The sequence below is a fragment of the Chiloscyllium plagiosum genome, unplaced genomic scaffold (genome assembly GCF_037043375.1).
Source record: "Chiloscyllium plagiosum isolate Xiang-an unplaced genomic scaffold, Cpla_swu_hap1 HiC_scaffold_45, whole genome shotgun sequence".
Classification (NCBI taxonomy): Eukaryota; Metazoa; Chordata; class Chondrichthyes; order Orectolobiformes; family Hemiscylliidae; genus Chiloscyllium; species Chiloscyllium plagiosum.
In genome coordinates, this window is record NW_028270183.1 from 35,123,612 (window position 1) to 35,139,967 (window position 16,356).

Below are 16,356 nucleotides of genomic sequence, written 5' to 3' on the forward strand. Positions count from 1 at the left end.
ATCCACCCTCCTTTGCTCACACTTACATTAAAATCTACAGCTTTGCCTATTCACCAAATCTCTTCAAAATCCTATTGTAATTTTATGCTGTTGTTAAAACTATCTACAATGCTGCCCAATTTTGTTTTGTCAGTAAATTTGGATAATTTACTTTTTATGCTATTAGCCAAGTTATTAACAAATATTGTGAATCCAATATATTGTGCAAACTGCTGCATTACAGGAAGGAAGCTTTTGTTAATCTTCTCAAGGGTGCTTTAGGATAGGAAATACTTTTTATTCTTCCCAGGGATAGCTTCATCCAAAGAATGAACAAATAGAAAGGAAATACTTACTTGTCCCGAACACATTCATCTTTAATTATATCCATTCACGGTCCTCCCCAGTCTGGTATCGTTAACTTCTGTCATCTCCCCTCAGATTCTGCCGAACCTGAATTCCAATCCATTGTTACTTCAACTTTCTTCTCCCCTTCACGTCTCATGTCAAATTCAGTCATGGAGGTCGGTTACTTGTCTGGCTCATTAAATCCACAATGGACTGTCCTCTCTTTGGTCAAAGAACATTTTGTGTGTGACAAATGCTTTGAAAACACTAAAAAGATTCACTGTATTTAGGCCTCAAACTGTTCCAGTTCTCCCAAACAAATGAAAGATTCCTGTTCAACATTTACAACATGCTTTGCTGAGCTTCCTTCCTTGGGCTTCCGATGAAATTTGAGCAAACCATTTTTAACAATCATCAATCATCGGTTTTTAACGAGCTTCAAGGTCACTTTTACTAATGGTAACATCTTATTTCCAGATATTTTAAAATAGATTCAAATTCTCAAAATACCAAGGAGGAATTTAATCTTAAACTCTCTAGATTATGAATCAATCTCCTTTAAGGAAGGAAACTACAGTCCTGAAGAAGGGTTACACTCAAAACGTTGACTTCTTCCCTTCCTAATGCTGCCTGGCTTGCTGTGTTCTTCCAGCCTCCTGCCTGTCTACTTTGAATTCCAGCATCTGCAGTTTTTTTGCCTCTGATCCTTATGTAGTCTGGCCTATATGTGACTCCACACCCACAGCAATGTGGTTGATTCTTAACTGCCCTCTAAATGCTGCCTTGCCAGCGATGCACTCATCCCAAGAATGAATAAAGAAAAATAATTAAGGTAACCACTGTGATAACATTTCATTTAAATGCAGCACTCTGCAATGCCTATTTGAAAAGCCTCCTTTAATTGTGTACTGAGCCCTGGATCATGAACTCTCATCTTCAGAAGTCAGTCTAAAATACTACAAAATGAGCAAAGCTAAAACTGCATTCTCTGCACATTTGATGATGGAGAGCAGCCGGTTTAATATCAAAGGGGTTTTGGCATTCGTCAAGGATAATGGAAGTAGAAAATTTGCCAACAGTATTGCTGAAATCCTTGTTGTTCCATGTTCTAATAAAATGCTTTTATTTATATGGTAGGCGTTTGTGAAAAAATGGCTTGTGACCAAAAATTACTGGATTGGACTCTCTGATACAGTCTCAGAAGGTGACTGGTACTGGATAGATGGAACGAATTATACATCCTCTGTAAAGTGAGCTCACCTTTCAATTGCACATTTTGGAAAGTATGTAATACATTGAAGATTTAGCAAAAAGGTGGATATGTTTTGAAGTTTTGACTTCAATTACTTAGCTGAACATGAGAAGGAAAATTAGACTTGCTTCAGCAGTCCATCAGGCACTATGAGGTCCTTTAAGTCCAAAAGAGGAATTGCTACCTATTTGCAGGTTATGGTTAGAAACCTTATTCTGGATGCTGCTACAATTCAATGAATTTTGCTTTCCTATATTTGTTCAAAGTTCCAATACTGTACAGAGAGTGATCTGGCTGGTACTGAAGTATATGTTGATGGTTTATTTGCAAACCAGTTAAGTCTAGATAAGAGTGGCATTGAGCATGATTGGGGAGCGTGAGCCAAGACCAAACAGATTCCAGGAGGGGCAATGAGAAGGGATTGGGGGGAAGGTCTTAGCAGGAGAATAAAGTGTCAGACAACTTTAGGGGGAATATCTGTTGGAAAGCAAAGTTAAAAATCACACATCAGATTATAGTTTATTTGGAAATATGAGCTTTTGGAGCACTCTCCTTCATTAGGTAGCTAGTGGAGCAGGATCATAGGACACAGAATTTATAGTAACAGATCATAGAACCACACAACTGAAGCGATGTATTGAACAAACTTAGATTGCTGTTAAACTTTAATCACTTAGAATGGGTTGTAGGTTTCGATTCATTAATATGTAAATCCCAGAACTTCTTTCAATTCACATTCCTGAGATAAGTTAATGTTTTATAAAGAAAAATGACATCTCAGTTCAGACAGTGCATTAAAAGTGTGTGGTGAGAGTCTGTCTGTATCCCAATCTTGAGTCGGACTGGTTCTATTTCCAAAGTAGGAATTTATAAAATGTCACATGGACTGACTGCCTCCAGATTGTGTGCTTTTTGAACAGAATAGAACGTACCTTCAAATGCACCTTCACCCCCATCGATGTGTGTGTGTGTGAGGGAGAGAAAGAGTGTGTGTGTGCACGTGAGTGTGACGGAGTATACGCCTGTGAGGTTTTTTATAAGCCCTTCAGTTATCTCAGGGCTGTGACTTGAAAGAATTTCTGGGATTTACATATTAATGAATCAAAACCTGCATTTCGCATTCTAAGTGATTGAAGACTTAACAGCAATGTCGGTTTGTTCAATATATTGTATCAGTTGTACGAGTTTATAATCTTTTACAAGCAGACAATCCTTTACCCGAAATGCTCGGGTCCAGCTGTTTATCGGAATTTGGAATTTTTTGGTTTTCAGAATAAGTGAAACTTTAATGGTGAAATCTTAAAAAGTCTTACCAGAGGAGCAGACTTCTAAGTAAGAACAGGCTGGTTGGTGCTTGGCCACACCCCTCCACATCGCGCCTGAGTGACACGCATCGAGTGGGTGTCAACTTGGGTTAACTGTTTGCACGCCAAAAGACCTTGCGAATGAGAAAAAAAATTCACAAAAACCCTTCGGATTTCGGAGCTTTTCGGTTTTTGGATGTTCAGATAAAGGATTTTCTACCTGCACTATAAATTCTGTGTCATATGATCCTGCCCCACTAGCTATTTGACGAAGGAGTGTCGCTCTGAAAGCTAGTGCTTCCAACTAAACCTGTTGGATTATAACCTGATGTTGTGTGATTTTTAACTTTGTCCACCCCAGTACAACACCAGCATCTCTACATGTTGGAAAACATGCTGCGTAATCAGGGAAAAAATATGTTGTCTTGGACTGAAATGAGAAAGAGCAGTTTTAAAACCAGCCTTTGAAATGGTGGTATATGTATGAAAGGATACAACAGGACAACCATATCACGCATCATTTAAACAATTGTTTGAACAAGCAGTAACTGAAGTCTGAGCTGCAGATGAGTGAGAACTCAGACACAATGTGAAGGCAGCTTGTATTGGAAACAAGAAGCTGTGTCCAATACTCGGGAATTGAAAAGCAGTGCGCAGTCCCTTTAAGAGACTGTGCTTGGGTTTGCAAGCATTGGACAGAGAGCCCCAAAGTTGAAACAAGCAAAACAAATGGCCTTACCGTTGGCAGGCAAAACAGCAGTCTTTTTTGATGTTTTCGCAACAAGCAGGACTCAGCCAATTAATTTAAACCAAACACTCCACGATTCAAAGCCAATTTAATTTAAAACTGATGGTGCTGACAACCTGAAACCAATCATATTATAACAATAGGTATGATGTGTCATGGAGATATAAAGAAAGGGGTTTTTGAAAATCGAAAGGGAAAGCCAACTGTCTGAAGAGAGAGAGCAAACCCACCATCTGAGAAATAAATACCAGGCTCTCACAAGAACATAAGGCCTAGGAGCAAGAGTAGGCCATCTGGCCCTCCGAGCCTACTCCACCATTCAATAGGATCATGGTTGATCTTTTCATGGCCTCAGCTCCATTTACCGTTCTCTCATTGTATCCCTTAATTCCTTTGCTATTCAAAAAATTATTTATCTTAGCTTTAGAAACATTTACTGAAGTAGCATCGACTACTTCACTGGGGCAGGGAATTCCACAGATTCACAGCCCTCTGGGTGAAGAAGTTCCTTCTCAATTCACTTCTCAATTTTGAGGCTATGCCCTCTTGTCCTGGTTTCACCCATCTGTGGAAACATCCTCTTTACTTCTATCCTATCTATTCCCTTCATAATTTTTTTTGTTTCTACAAGATCCCCTCCTCATTCTTCTAATTTCCAATAAATATAATCCCAGTCTATCCAGTCCAAATAAGCCTCAACTCTGGAATCAACCTCGTGAACCTCCTCTGTGCCCCCTCCAGTGCCAGGACACCCTTTCTCAAGGAAGGAGACCAAAACTGCACAATTCTCCAGGTGTGGCCTCACCAGCACCCTATACAGCTGCCACATAACCTCTCTGCTTTTAAACTCAATCCCTTTAGCGAATTGCCTTTCTAATTACCTGTTGTACCGGCTGACCAACCTTCTGTGATTCATGTACAAGGACACCCAGGTCCCTCTGCACAGCAGCATGCTGCAACTTTTTACCATTCAAGTATTAGCCCTTTTTACTGTTATTCCTACCAAAATGGATGACTTCACATTTATTCACATTGCATTCCATCTGCCAGACCTTTGCCCTCTCACTTAAAGTATCTGTGTTTCTCTGCACACTTTGCTCTGCCACTCATCTTCATGTCATCTGCAAACTTTAACACAATGTGTTGTCCCCAATGCCAAATCATCTCTATAAATTGTGAATAATTGTGGTCCTAACACTGATCTCTGAGACACACCGCTACTCACTGATTGTCAACACTCATTTATCTCCACTCTTTGCTTCCTTTTAGTTAACCAATCCTCTATCCAAACCTGTAACACCATGCATCTCTATCTTATGCAGCAGCATTTTGTGTGGCATTTTGTTGAATGTCTTTTGGAAATCTATGTACACCACATCTACTGGTCCCCATTATCTACCAAGCTGATAATATCCTCATAGAATTCTAGTAGGTTAGTTAAGGATGATCTGCCTTTCATGGATCCATGCTGCATCTGCAATGGGAAAGTTTCTATCGGATGTCTTACTATTTCTTCCTTGGTAATAGATTCAAGCATGTTCCCCACTGCAGACGTTAAGCCAACCGGTGATAATTTCCATCTTTCATCTACCTCCTTTATTAAACAATGGTGTCACATTTGCTGTTTTCCAATCTGCTGGAACTGTCCCAAAATCCAGCAAATTTTGGAAAATTCCCACAAGTCCATTTGTTATTTCTCCTCCCATCTCTTTTAGTATCCTGGGATGCATTCCATCAGTGCCAGGAGACTTGTCTACCCTTAGCTCCATTAGCTTGCCCAATACTACTTCTTTTGTGACAACGATTGTTTCCAGGACCTCACTGACCTTCGTCTCTTTGTCAATTGCTCTCACAAGAAATTTCCACACACCCTTTAAAAAGCACTATCTATTTATAAGACGTACCACAGCACTTTTAGGTAATATTCGAGACAAAAGAAATTACAGAGGAAACGAATAAGATGCCACTTCAGATAGAGGAAATTTTGGAAGACACATTCTGCGTGAACTTTGAGAGACTAAGTTTTAATTTATTGTTTTCTGATTACTTAGATTAATCTAAGTGGGACCTGTGTGAATGGAATAGCATAGTATTGGAATCTTGTTTTATTCAGAAACAGGTAATTAGAGAGAGATTGTTTGGTTTGTTAGTAATTCTGCCAACTTGTTCACTGTTGGAGTTAGATAAATAAATTTTTAGTTGTTAATTATAAAGTAGGTGAAAGGATTCTATTTCATTTAACCACTCCTTTACAACAGATTGCGGTAAGAGGTAGGGTACACCACTTCTTTATCAGATTATGAAGCAAGGCGAGGTGAGGTGAGCTTCTCTAGGTCATAGAGTCATAGAGATGTACAGCATGGAAACAGACCCTTCGGTCCAACCCATCCATGCCGACCAGATATCCCAACCCAATCTAGTCCCACCTGCCAGCACCCGGCCCATATCCCTCCAAACCCGTCCTATTCATATACCCATCCAAATGCCTCTTAAACGTTGCAATTGTACCAGCCTCCACCACATCCTCTGGCAGCTCATTCCATACACGTACCACCCTCTTTGTGAAAAAAATGCCCCTTAGGTCACTTTTATAACTTTACCCTCTCACCCTAAACCTATACCCTCTAGTTCTGGACTCCCTGACCCCAGGGAAAAGACTTTGTCTATTTATCCTATCCATAACCCTCATAATTTTGTAAACCTCTATAAGGTCACCCCTCAACCTCTGACGTTCCAGAGAAAACAGCCCCAGCCTGTTCAGACTCTCCCTGTAGCTCAGATCCTCCAACCCTGGCAACATTCTTGTAAATCTTTTCTGAACCCATTCAAGTTTCACAACATCTTTCCGATAGGAAGGAGACCAAAATTGCACGCAATACTCCAACAGTGGCCTAACCAATATCCTGTACAGCCGCAACATAACCTCCCAACTCCTGTACTCAATACTCTGACCAATAAAGGAAAGCATACCAAACACCTTCTTCACTATCCTATCTACCTGGGACTCCACTTTCAAGGAGCTATGAACCTGCACTCCAAGGCCTCTTTGTTCAGCAGCACTCCCTAGGACCTTACCATTAAATGTATAAGCCCTCCTAAGATTTGCTTTCCCAAAATGCAGCACCTCGCATTTATCTGAATTAAACTCCATCTGCCACTTCTCAGCCCATTGGCCCATCTGGTCCAGATCCTGTTGTAATCTGAGGTAACCCTCTTCGCTGTCCATTCCACCTCCAATTTTGGTGTCATCTGCAAACTTACTAACTGTACCTCTTATGCTCGCATCCAAATCATTTATGTAAATGACAAAAAGTAGAGGGCCCAACACTGATCCTTGTGGCATTCCACTGATCACAGGCCTCCAGTCTGAAAAACAACCCTCCTCCACCACCCTCTGTCTTCTACCTTTGAGCGAGGTGTTTTGGTCTTAATTATCAGAGGGGTGACAATCTGCTCTAGAACAATTGGCCTATGGTCTACTGACCAGTTATCGATGACAGAGACATTTTGCCTGTTAACAACTGTGTGATAAGTTCTCAGGCAACTGAAAAGTTTTGGACCTGGGAATAAGTTACAGAGAAAGAGAGAAGTGTTTAATTCTGCCCAGCTCATGGGCAGTCTTTCTGTTCTCTGCTAAAACTAACGTTATAACCAAAGAAAACCAGCTTAACTTTCCTTAAACTATTGATGTAAGTAGTGACTTTGTATGAGTGAACCAATCAGTTTCTGTGTCTTACGAACCATTGAAAACTGGAAGCAATGTAAAAACAACTGAAGCAACATGCTGGTTCACAGACAAATCAGAGGGGACCATCTCAAGCTCAGAATGTGAGAAAAGCTCCTGAACTGTCTTTTGAGTTTACCCCTCCGCCCATAACCTATTTCGCTCTGATTGTTTGTTTGTTTGCCTGTCTATTTGTGTGTACAATAATAATGTGATGGTTCCAGTGTTGGAGTGGAGTTGGACAAAGGCAGAAGCCACACGACACCAGGTTATAGGTTTATTAAAAATTGCAAGCTTTCAGAGCACTGCCCTTTCGTCAGGATGGAGTGATGATGGAGCAGTCCAACAGGTTTATTTCAAATAAACCTGTTGGACTCTAACCTGGCATTGTCTGACATCTGACTGTGTCTGCAAGGGAATGTTTATAAGGGGAGTAGCGTTTTAATTATTACTGTTAGATGCCATCAGTATGATAACTGTTTACCTGTAGCTACACTCTAAAAGTAATTCCTCGAACTATACAGTAGACGAATAGGTCCTTCGGCCTACAATGTTGTGCCAAGCATGACACCAAATGAAATTAACCCCTTCTTCTCGCCCTTGATCCATATTCGATCATTCCTTGCAGATTCATGTACTTACCTAAAAGTCCCTTAAATGCACTTATTGTATCTATCTCTACCACCACCTCTGGCAATGCATTCCAGACTCCGACCACTCTCTGTGTAAAAACTCTGCCACTCACATCTCCTTTGAGTTTCCCCCCTCACTTTAAATGCATGCCCTCTATTACAGTTGGTTCTGATATAACGCCATAGTTGCATTCTCTTGTGATCTTGTGTTGTAAGAACATTGTGTAATATCCACACCATTTAAATTAATGGGGCTAGAATCGTGTTATGGCTATGGCTAGGGAAAGGTCATGTTCTACAAATAACCATCTTAATTTTTCAATCGCATTAAAGCCAATTTGTATTGAAGAAACTCGCATTGTAGCAGAACCAGCTGTATTAGACATTTCAAAGCTGGAGGATAAAGATACTGACCGTCAAATTTATCTCTACATCTCATCATTTTCTAAACTTCCATCAAGTCTCCCCTCAGCCTCCGCCACTCAAGAGAAAACACCTTGAGTTTTTCTAGTCTCTCCTTGTAGCTCACGCCCCTCTGATCCAGGCAGCATCCTGGTAAACCTCCTCTGCACGCTCTCCAAATCCTCCACATCCTTCCTGTAATGTGGCGACCAGGAACAAACACAATACTTTAAGTGTAGCCCAACCAAAGTCTTATAAAGCTGCAACACAGCATCCTGACTCATGTACTCAGTTCTCCAATCAATTAAGGCAAGCATGCCATAACCTTCTTTACCACCCAATCTACTAGCGTGGCCACTTTCAGGAAGCTATGGAATTAAACCGTGTTCAATACAGTTTTCTATAGACCTGTGTCCGAAAGTCATGTAAATGGCACACTTGGCACACTTCATAAAATCTTTAACTTTTCTGATGACTCAGGGAATAGCGGGACTTCATTCCTAGCACACTGCCCCAGTGAGGCATAACACTGTTCATGATGGTTTATACAATGTAGATCTGATTTTAACAGTCACATTCTATTTTGACCCTGAGGAGAGACGAATAGAAGAACTTTAGATGGAAAAAGTTGCACTAATGTGAGTCATCCCCAGCTCTTCTTAAGGAAGGGGCTGTTAAAAGTGCACTTCGGACAAGCAGCTGGGAGAAGGAACGTCTAAAGTGAGGTCCAGCAGGAGTGAGTGTGTCATACCGTGGGAATTCAGTGCAAAGGGAAAGAGATGCTGTTTTCAATTTTTTTTTTGGCTAATGGTTTGGAAGGTTTTGGATAAACTGAAGCCCAGGATCAGGGACCCACATAAATAAATGACATCACATGAAACGATTAGTTCATCGGTTGGAGCAATTTGACTATATCTGTCATAAGTTTATTTCAGATTAGAGGTAAATAGGAGAATTATTTTGCAGATTTTGTAGGATTTTTTAAAAATTAAGTACAAAGTAAACAAAATAGAGATGCAGGGCCAGGTGATATAGCATGATGTAAGAGCTGGTGAACCCCAGTATGGTTCATAGTGATCACATCTGGAATAAGTGTTGGTTGTTTGAGGAACTCCTGGTCAGAACTGATGGACTCGATGTTTCCTCTTTTGGGACAATCTAGAAAAAGCAGTCAGAGGTTCAGAATAAGGGGGTAATGAAGCTGTTGAATTTACTACCCCAGAAGGCAGTGGATGCAGGGACATTGAGGAAATTTAGAGTCATGGAGTCACACAGCACAGAAACAGAACTTTTGGCCCACCATGTCAATGCTGAGCAACAAACTCAAGCTATATTATCATAGAACATCATCATCAATCACAGGGTCATCTGGCCCAATATTCAACCAAACTTCCAAAGAGTATCCCACCCCGACCCACTTCCCTATCCTATATTTACTCCTGACTAATGCACTTAACCTACACATCCCTGAACACAATGGGAAATTTAGCATGGCGAATCCACTCTCAACTACACATCTTTTGACTGTGGGAGGAAACCAGAGTACCTGCAGGAAACCCACACAGAGATGGGGAAAATGTGCAAACTCCACACAGATAGTCGCCTGAGGCTGAAATTGAACCCGGGTCCCTGATGCTGTGAGGCAGCAGTGCTAACCACTGAGCCAGCGTACTGCCCACATTAATCCCATTTACCTGCACTTGTTCAATAGCCTACTGGACCCTGGCATTTTAAGTGCTTGTCCCAATGCTTCTTAAAAGTTGCAAGAGTACCTGCCTCCACCACCCTCTCAGGCAGCATGTTCCATATTTCTACCACCCTCTGGGTAAAAAGAATATTTTCTCAGATCTCCCCTAAACTGCCTACTCCTCACCTTCAACCAATGCCATGGGAAAGAAATTCCCACAATCTACTCTGTCTGGGCCTCTCATAATTTGGCATATTCCAATCAGATCCCCCAGCCTCCTCTGCTCCAAGGGAAACACACCCAGCCTATCCAGTCTCTCCTCATAACTGAGACACTCCATCCCAGGGAATACCCTCCACACCCTCTGCAGTGCAATCCCATCCTCCTGGCAGTGTGGTGACCAGAATTCACAGTACAGGAGGAGAAAGCCAGATTTTTAATTAATAATTAGTTGAAGGATTATGGGGAGTGGACTGGAAAATGGGGTAGAACCTGAGATGACACCTCGAGGGGCTGAATGGCCTACGTCTGCTCCTGGTTCTTATGTTCTGATGTTCTCACTGTACTAAGGAACTGTAATCAGTGTTCTGTGCGTTAGAAGGTTGCTGAAGAGCTTACAGGACTGACTGTAACTCAACTGGACTCGCCAAGCTATTACATAGGACTAAGGCAAATTCTGAACAATTCCAACTGTCACTGTTCCAGACTATAAGACACTTTCCAAGTTAACCTTATGAAAAGTAACCGGTACATATTCTCAACTAATTCCATTTATTAGAATGTGTTAGGTTTCAATACACTTTCAGGAGGAAAATTTGCATCTTCCTCCAGCAAAATAGTTTGAGCAGCAACTATATCCCTGAATATATTTATGAGCTTAGCTATATCATTTAAAGAAATGATCACTTTTGACAACAGTCCTTATCTTTCACCTACCTTATAGACTTGCCTTCATTCAAAACAGTGTTAAACCTCTGCCTCATTGTTGTAATTAAAGCTGCAGTTTATTGTGTTGTATTTTTCTTCCAGGCTCCTGTTTGACATCCACCCTTATGAAGCACAGGAGATAATGTCCCACAAAACACTGAGAATCCTCACTGAAAGTGCCCCACTTTGTTAGAGTGGAAATACTTAGGTTGATGATTCACTTCAACACTTTCTAGCTTGAGAAAGAATTCCTCAAGCATTCCCAGCTGTCTCTTGTTTAATTTGGCCATTTGCCCTCCTGTCACTCTCCCACTGATGTAACCCTTGAGTTTTCAACCTGAGTTCAAATTATCGCAGATTGAGAATTTTTAATTCCTTCTAAGATAATAATTTCTCTGAAAGATTCATACATGACATTTATTCCGCAGGCTGTATCAAAAATTAAAACTACTTTGAAATAAAACTGAGGTTGCTGGAGATCTGAAATGAAAGCGGAAATTGCTAGTGAAATTCAACAGGTCTCGTCGCATCTGTGAGGAGAAACCCAAGTTCACTTTTTTGAATCTGGTGACTCCTCAACTGAACCTTCTGAGTTATGATGAAAAGTCACTGAATTTGAAATATTTACTCTGATTTCTCCTCATAAGTGTTGTTGACTTTCGCCAGAAATTTCTGTTTTTGTGTCAAAATTACTTTGCTTAACCCTTTCAAAATCGAGTTGGATCTACCCAGGCTGTTTCCTTAAGTTTCAAAAGCTATGCCTGTAGATTTCAGGAACTAATTCATTTGTGTCAAGAACACAGTTTTTACTGTATTAGAGTCCAATGAAACCTCTTCCGACTGTGATACATATCTCTCATGCACCCGACCCATCAACATCCTCTGATTTTGCCAACATGCCATTTCCATATTGCAGTTGGTTAAGATCCTTCTTCAAATGGCATGAAGAATACTCCACATTCTTTCCTTCGAATTTCATTCATGCCCATACAAATTTAAACATTCTTATGTAAGAACCAAGTATTTTTATTTTGTTTTTAAAGATTATAGAATACATGGGGAAAGGACTGTTTTTCAAAACAGGAAATTAGCAGGATGGCTTGCATAATTTCACAGCGAGGAATTCAGTACACATTCCAGAGAAAACAACTGAACAGCAAGATTCAATTCTGCTCTCCTTGCTATCAGAGACTTGAAAGAGTGCAGCAATAATGTTACCAGGATCAGTAGGTTTGAGTTACAGGGAGAGGCTGAATAGGCTGGGGCTATTTTCTCTGGTGTATTGGAGGCAGAGGTTTATGGAGGTTTATAAAATCATGAGGGGAATGGATAGGGTGAATAGTCAAGGTCTTTTCCCCAGTGTAGGATAATCCAAAACTAAAGGGCCTATGTTTAAGTTGAGAGTGAAAAGAATTAAAAGGGGCCTGAGGGGCAACTTTTTCACACAGAGGGTGGTGCTTGTATGGAAAGAGCTGCCAGAGGAAGTGGTGGAGGTTGGCATAATAACAATATTTAAAAGGCATCTGAATGGGTCTATGAATAGGAAGGGTTTCGAGGGATATGGGCCGGGTGCTGGCAATTGGGGATAGATTAATTTCAGATGGGTCAGCATGGGTATGTTGGACCGAAGCGTCTGTTTCTATGCTGTACATCTCTATGATTCTATGACCTGATGAGCTGAAGATAGATCATCTCAACATCAAAATTGGGAAGCAAAGACCACTGAGCTGATTTTCTATATTTTTCTATCTCTGTGTATTATCTATTTTCCTGATTTGTGTGTGTGTGAGAGAGAGAGAGAGAGAGAGACAGAGAGGAGGTAAGGGAATTTTTTTATTTAGTGCTGTTGTATGACAATGGTTTATGTCTGTTTACTTGTTGCTATGGTCTAATGACTTAATTATAATGAATTCTTGTCAGCACAGAAACCATGCTTTCTATCCGCTTCAGTCTGAAAGTCAGGGAAATTGGAGTACTTTAAAAAAACTTGGCAAGAATCTTGGCTCAATTTATGGTGCACCACTTCAGTGGGTCATAACAAAGTTTGGAGGCTTGTCCAGGTTTTAAGTTAGATTTGATTTGAATTTGATTGCATTGGTTTGGACACAGACACAATGAACTTTTGAATGTGGTTTGCTCAATAATGCAAGTGAAGGAAAACTCCTGGTTCCATACTGCATTTAATGCAAGGCACTGGAAACAGCCAATCAGTTCCTGTGGGTGGCAAAATCATTGCTGGTAGCTTCTTAAATGGAAGTGCAAAACCAAAGTTGAGTGATTTGGTGGATAAACTGAAGATAATGTGGATGTCTATAAGGATGTCTGCACTTTCTCATCATTGCTGGGCTCCCACCCACCTTCGGTTTCTCCACTGTCATTATGGAGAAGGTGTCTATGTGAAGTTACTATCTGCACCTTTTCCATTGTGTCACTCTTAAACTCGTATCATTTCTGTGGTATGAAGACAGACAAAATCTGTGGTTCTGCATGGATCTAAAGAATTGACAATGAAACATTTTGACTCTGCATTTAATATGATCTGGGGGTGCTGGTGTTGGACTGCGGTGGACAAAGTTAAAAATCACACAACACCAGGTTATGGTCCAACAGGTTTATTGGGAAGCACCAGCTTACAGAGCGCTGCTCCTTCAGCAGCTGTCCAACCACCCGATGAAGGAGCAGCATTTCGAAAGGTAGTGCTTCCAAATAAACCTGTTGGACCATAACCTGGTGTTGTGTTATGTTTAACTTTAATGTGATCGACCATTAGGATCTTATGCCTGTGAGAAAAACGGAAGGCATTTTTGTTTGTGCCAGTGCCTGAAATGGGAGGGACTTACAAATTAATGCCCATACCAGCTCAGCACTCAGCAAGTTTCTTATCCACATGTTAAATCACTATCTGTTATTGAAGTGACAGTGACTCTATTAAACATTTAACAATCAGTTTACAGAACAAATACTTGGACACTTGTGTACCTTAAAGATGGTCCGGATGTTAATTTCATGTCCAACAGTCCAATCATCTTGTTCTGTTCTCTTTCCTTGTTCAGGTTTTGGGGGAGTCACCAGCCCAATAGTGAAGACCATCAAGGGGTAGATGAAGACTGTGTCGTGACTCATAAAGATGCAGGGTGGCATGATTGGCCCTGCAATTCACTTTACTACTCGATCTGTGAAAAATCAGCATAATATTATTTTCTTTAATGCTGCATTTAATAAACGTTGAACCTGTTTAAGTCTATTCAGTCCATGTATATTATCCAGATGCCCAGGAGCTAGAATTGATGGAATGGGTGTGTGGAACTGGGAATCTTCCCCCACCCACCTTTCTCTTCTGTCTCAAACTGTCCTAATGCCCACTGAACATGCTCAGCCTTTGGTTTGACTTTTGCTCCCAAGTCAGGAGTACAGAATTGGGAAATTTCATGATCCCACCAGCTTGACTATTGACCAGAAACTGAACTGAACCTGTCATTTGAACACTGTGGCCACAAGAACAGGTCAGAGACTAGGAATGTTGCAGTGAACAGCTCACCTCCAGACTCCTCAAAGCCTGTCCTCCATCTACAAGGCACAAGTCAGGGGCATGATGGAAAACTCCCCCACATGCCTGGAGGGGAGCAGCTCCAACAACACTCAAGAACATCTGATTCAAAGCAAAGCTTGATTAACACCACACCCGCCAGCTTCAACATTCAGATCTTTCACCATTGACGCACGTTGATACCTATACCTCCCATCCACACGATGCACTGCAGAAATTTACCAAAGCTCCTCTTATTGCATCTTCCAAACTGATGTCCTCCACGATTAAGAAGGATAAATACATCAGATGCATGGAATCTGCAAGTTCCCCTCCAAACCACTTACTCTCCGCACTGGGAAATATATCCCAGATCAAAGTTTGTGCGAAGATTTGTAGCTCGGGTGCTCGTTGTTGTGGTTCTGTTCGCCGAGCTGGAAGTTTTTGTTGCAAACGTTTCATCCCCTGGCTAGGCGACATCATCAGTGCTTGGGAGCCTCCTGCGAAGCGCTTCTTTGATGTTTCCTCCGGTGTTTATAGTGGTCTGTCCCTGCCGCTTCCGGTTGTCAGTTTCAGCTGTCCGCTGTAGTGGTTGGTATATTGGGTCCAGGTCGATGTGTTTGTTGATGGAGTTTGTAGATGAATGCCATACCTCTAGGTATTCCCTGTCTGTTCTCTGTCTGGCTTGCCCTATGATAGTAGTGTTGACCCAGTCGAATTCATGTTGCTTGTTGTCTGCTTGTGTGGCTACTAAGGATAGCTGGTCGTGTCGTTTCGTGGCTAGTTGATGTTCATGTATGCGGATTGTTAGCTGTCTTCCTGTTTGTCCTATATAGTGTTTTGTGCAGTCCTTGCATGGTATTTTGTACACTACATTTGTCTTGCTCATGTTGGGTATCGGGTCCTTGGTTCTGGTGAGTTGTTGTCTGAGCTTGGCTGTTGGTTTGTGTGCCGTTATGAGTCCTAGGGGCCGCAGTAGTCTGGCTGTCAGTTCTGAGATGCTCCTGATGTATGGTAGTGTGGCTAGTCCTTTTAGTTGTGGTATGTCCTCGTTCCGTGGTCTTTCCCTTAGGCATCTGTTGATGAAGTTGCGCGGGTATCCGTTTTTGGCGAATACCTTGTATAGGTGTTCCTCTTCTTCTTTTTGCGGTCCTGGTGTACTGCAGTGTGTTGTGGCCCTTTTGAATAGTGTCCTGATGCAGCTTCGTTTGTGTGTGTTGGGGTGGTTACTTTCATAGTTTAGGACTTGGTCTGTGTGTGTGGCTTTCCTGTATACCCTTGTAGTGAATTCTCCGTCTGGTGTTCTCTGTACCATCACGTCTAGGAATGGGAGTTGGCTATCCTTTTCTTCTTCTCTCGTGAATCGGATTCCTGCAAGTGTGGCGTTGATGATCCGGTGTGTTTTTTCTATTTTCGTGTTTTTAATGATTACAAACGTGTCAGACATAGCTGACCCAGAGTTTGGGTTGAATTTGTGGTAGGACTGTTTGTTCTAACCTTTGCATAACTGCCTCTGCTATGAGTCCCGAGACTGGTGATCCCATGGGTGTTCCGTTGATTTGTTCGTATATCTGGTTGTTGAATGTGAAGTGTGTTGTGAGGCACAAGTCCAGTAGTTTAAGTATGCCATCTTTGTTGATAGGTTCAGCATCCTGATTTCTGTTCTCTATGTCCAGTAGGTTGGCTATTGTTTCTCTGGCTAGGGTTTTGTCAATCGAAGTGAACAGTGCAGTCACGTCGAATGATATCATGGTTTCTTCTTTGTCAATGTGTATATTTCCGATGATGTGTTGATTCCTGTGTTGATTGTATAGAGTGTTTGGATCC

The 16,356-nt window shown here is 41.4% G+C and overlaps 1 long non-coding RNA gene across 1 annotated transcript in view; it reads right to left on the minus strand.

Moving 5' to 3' along the window:
• The window catches only part of LOC148136467 (uncharacterized), a 58,923-nt gene extending 47,737 nt beyond the window's left edge, over window positions 1-11,186 (minus strand). Inside the window, exon 1 of the long non-coding RNA XR_015754393.1 lies at window positions 11,013-11,186. This is a non-coding gene — a long non-coding RNA (uncharacterized LOC148136467). The remainder of the gene's footprint in view (window positions 1-11,012) is intronic.
• Window positions 11,187-16,356: the final 5,170 nt, after the last annotated feature.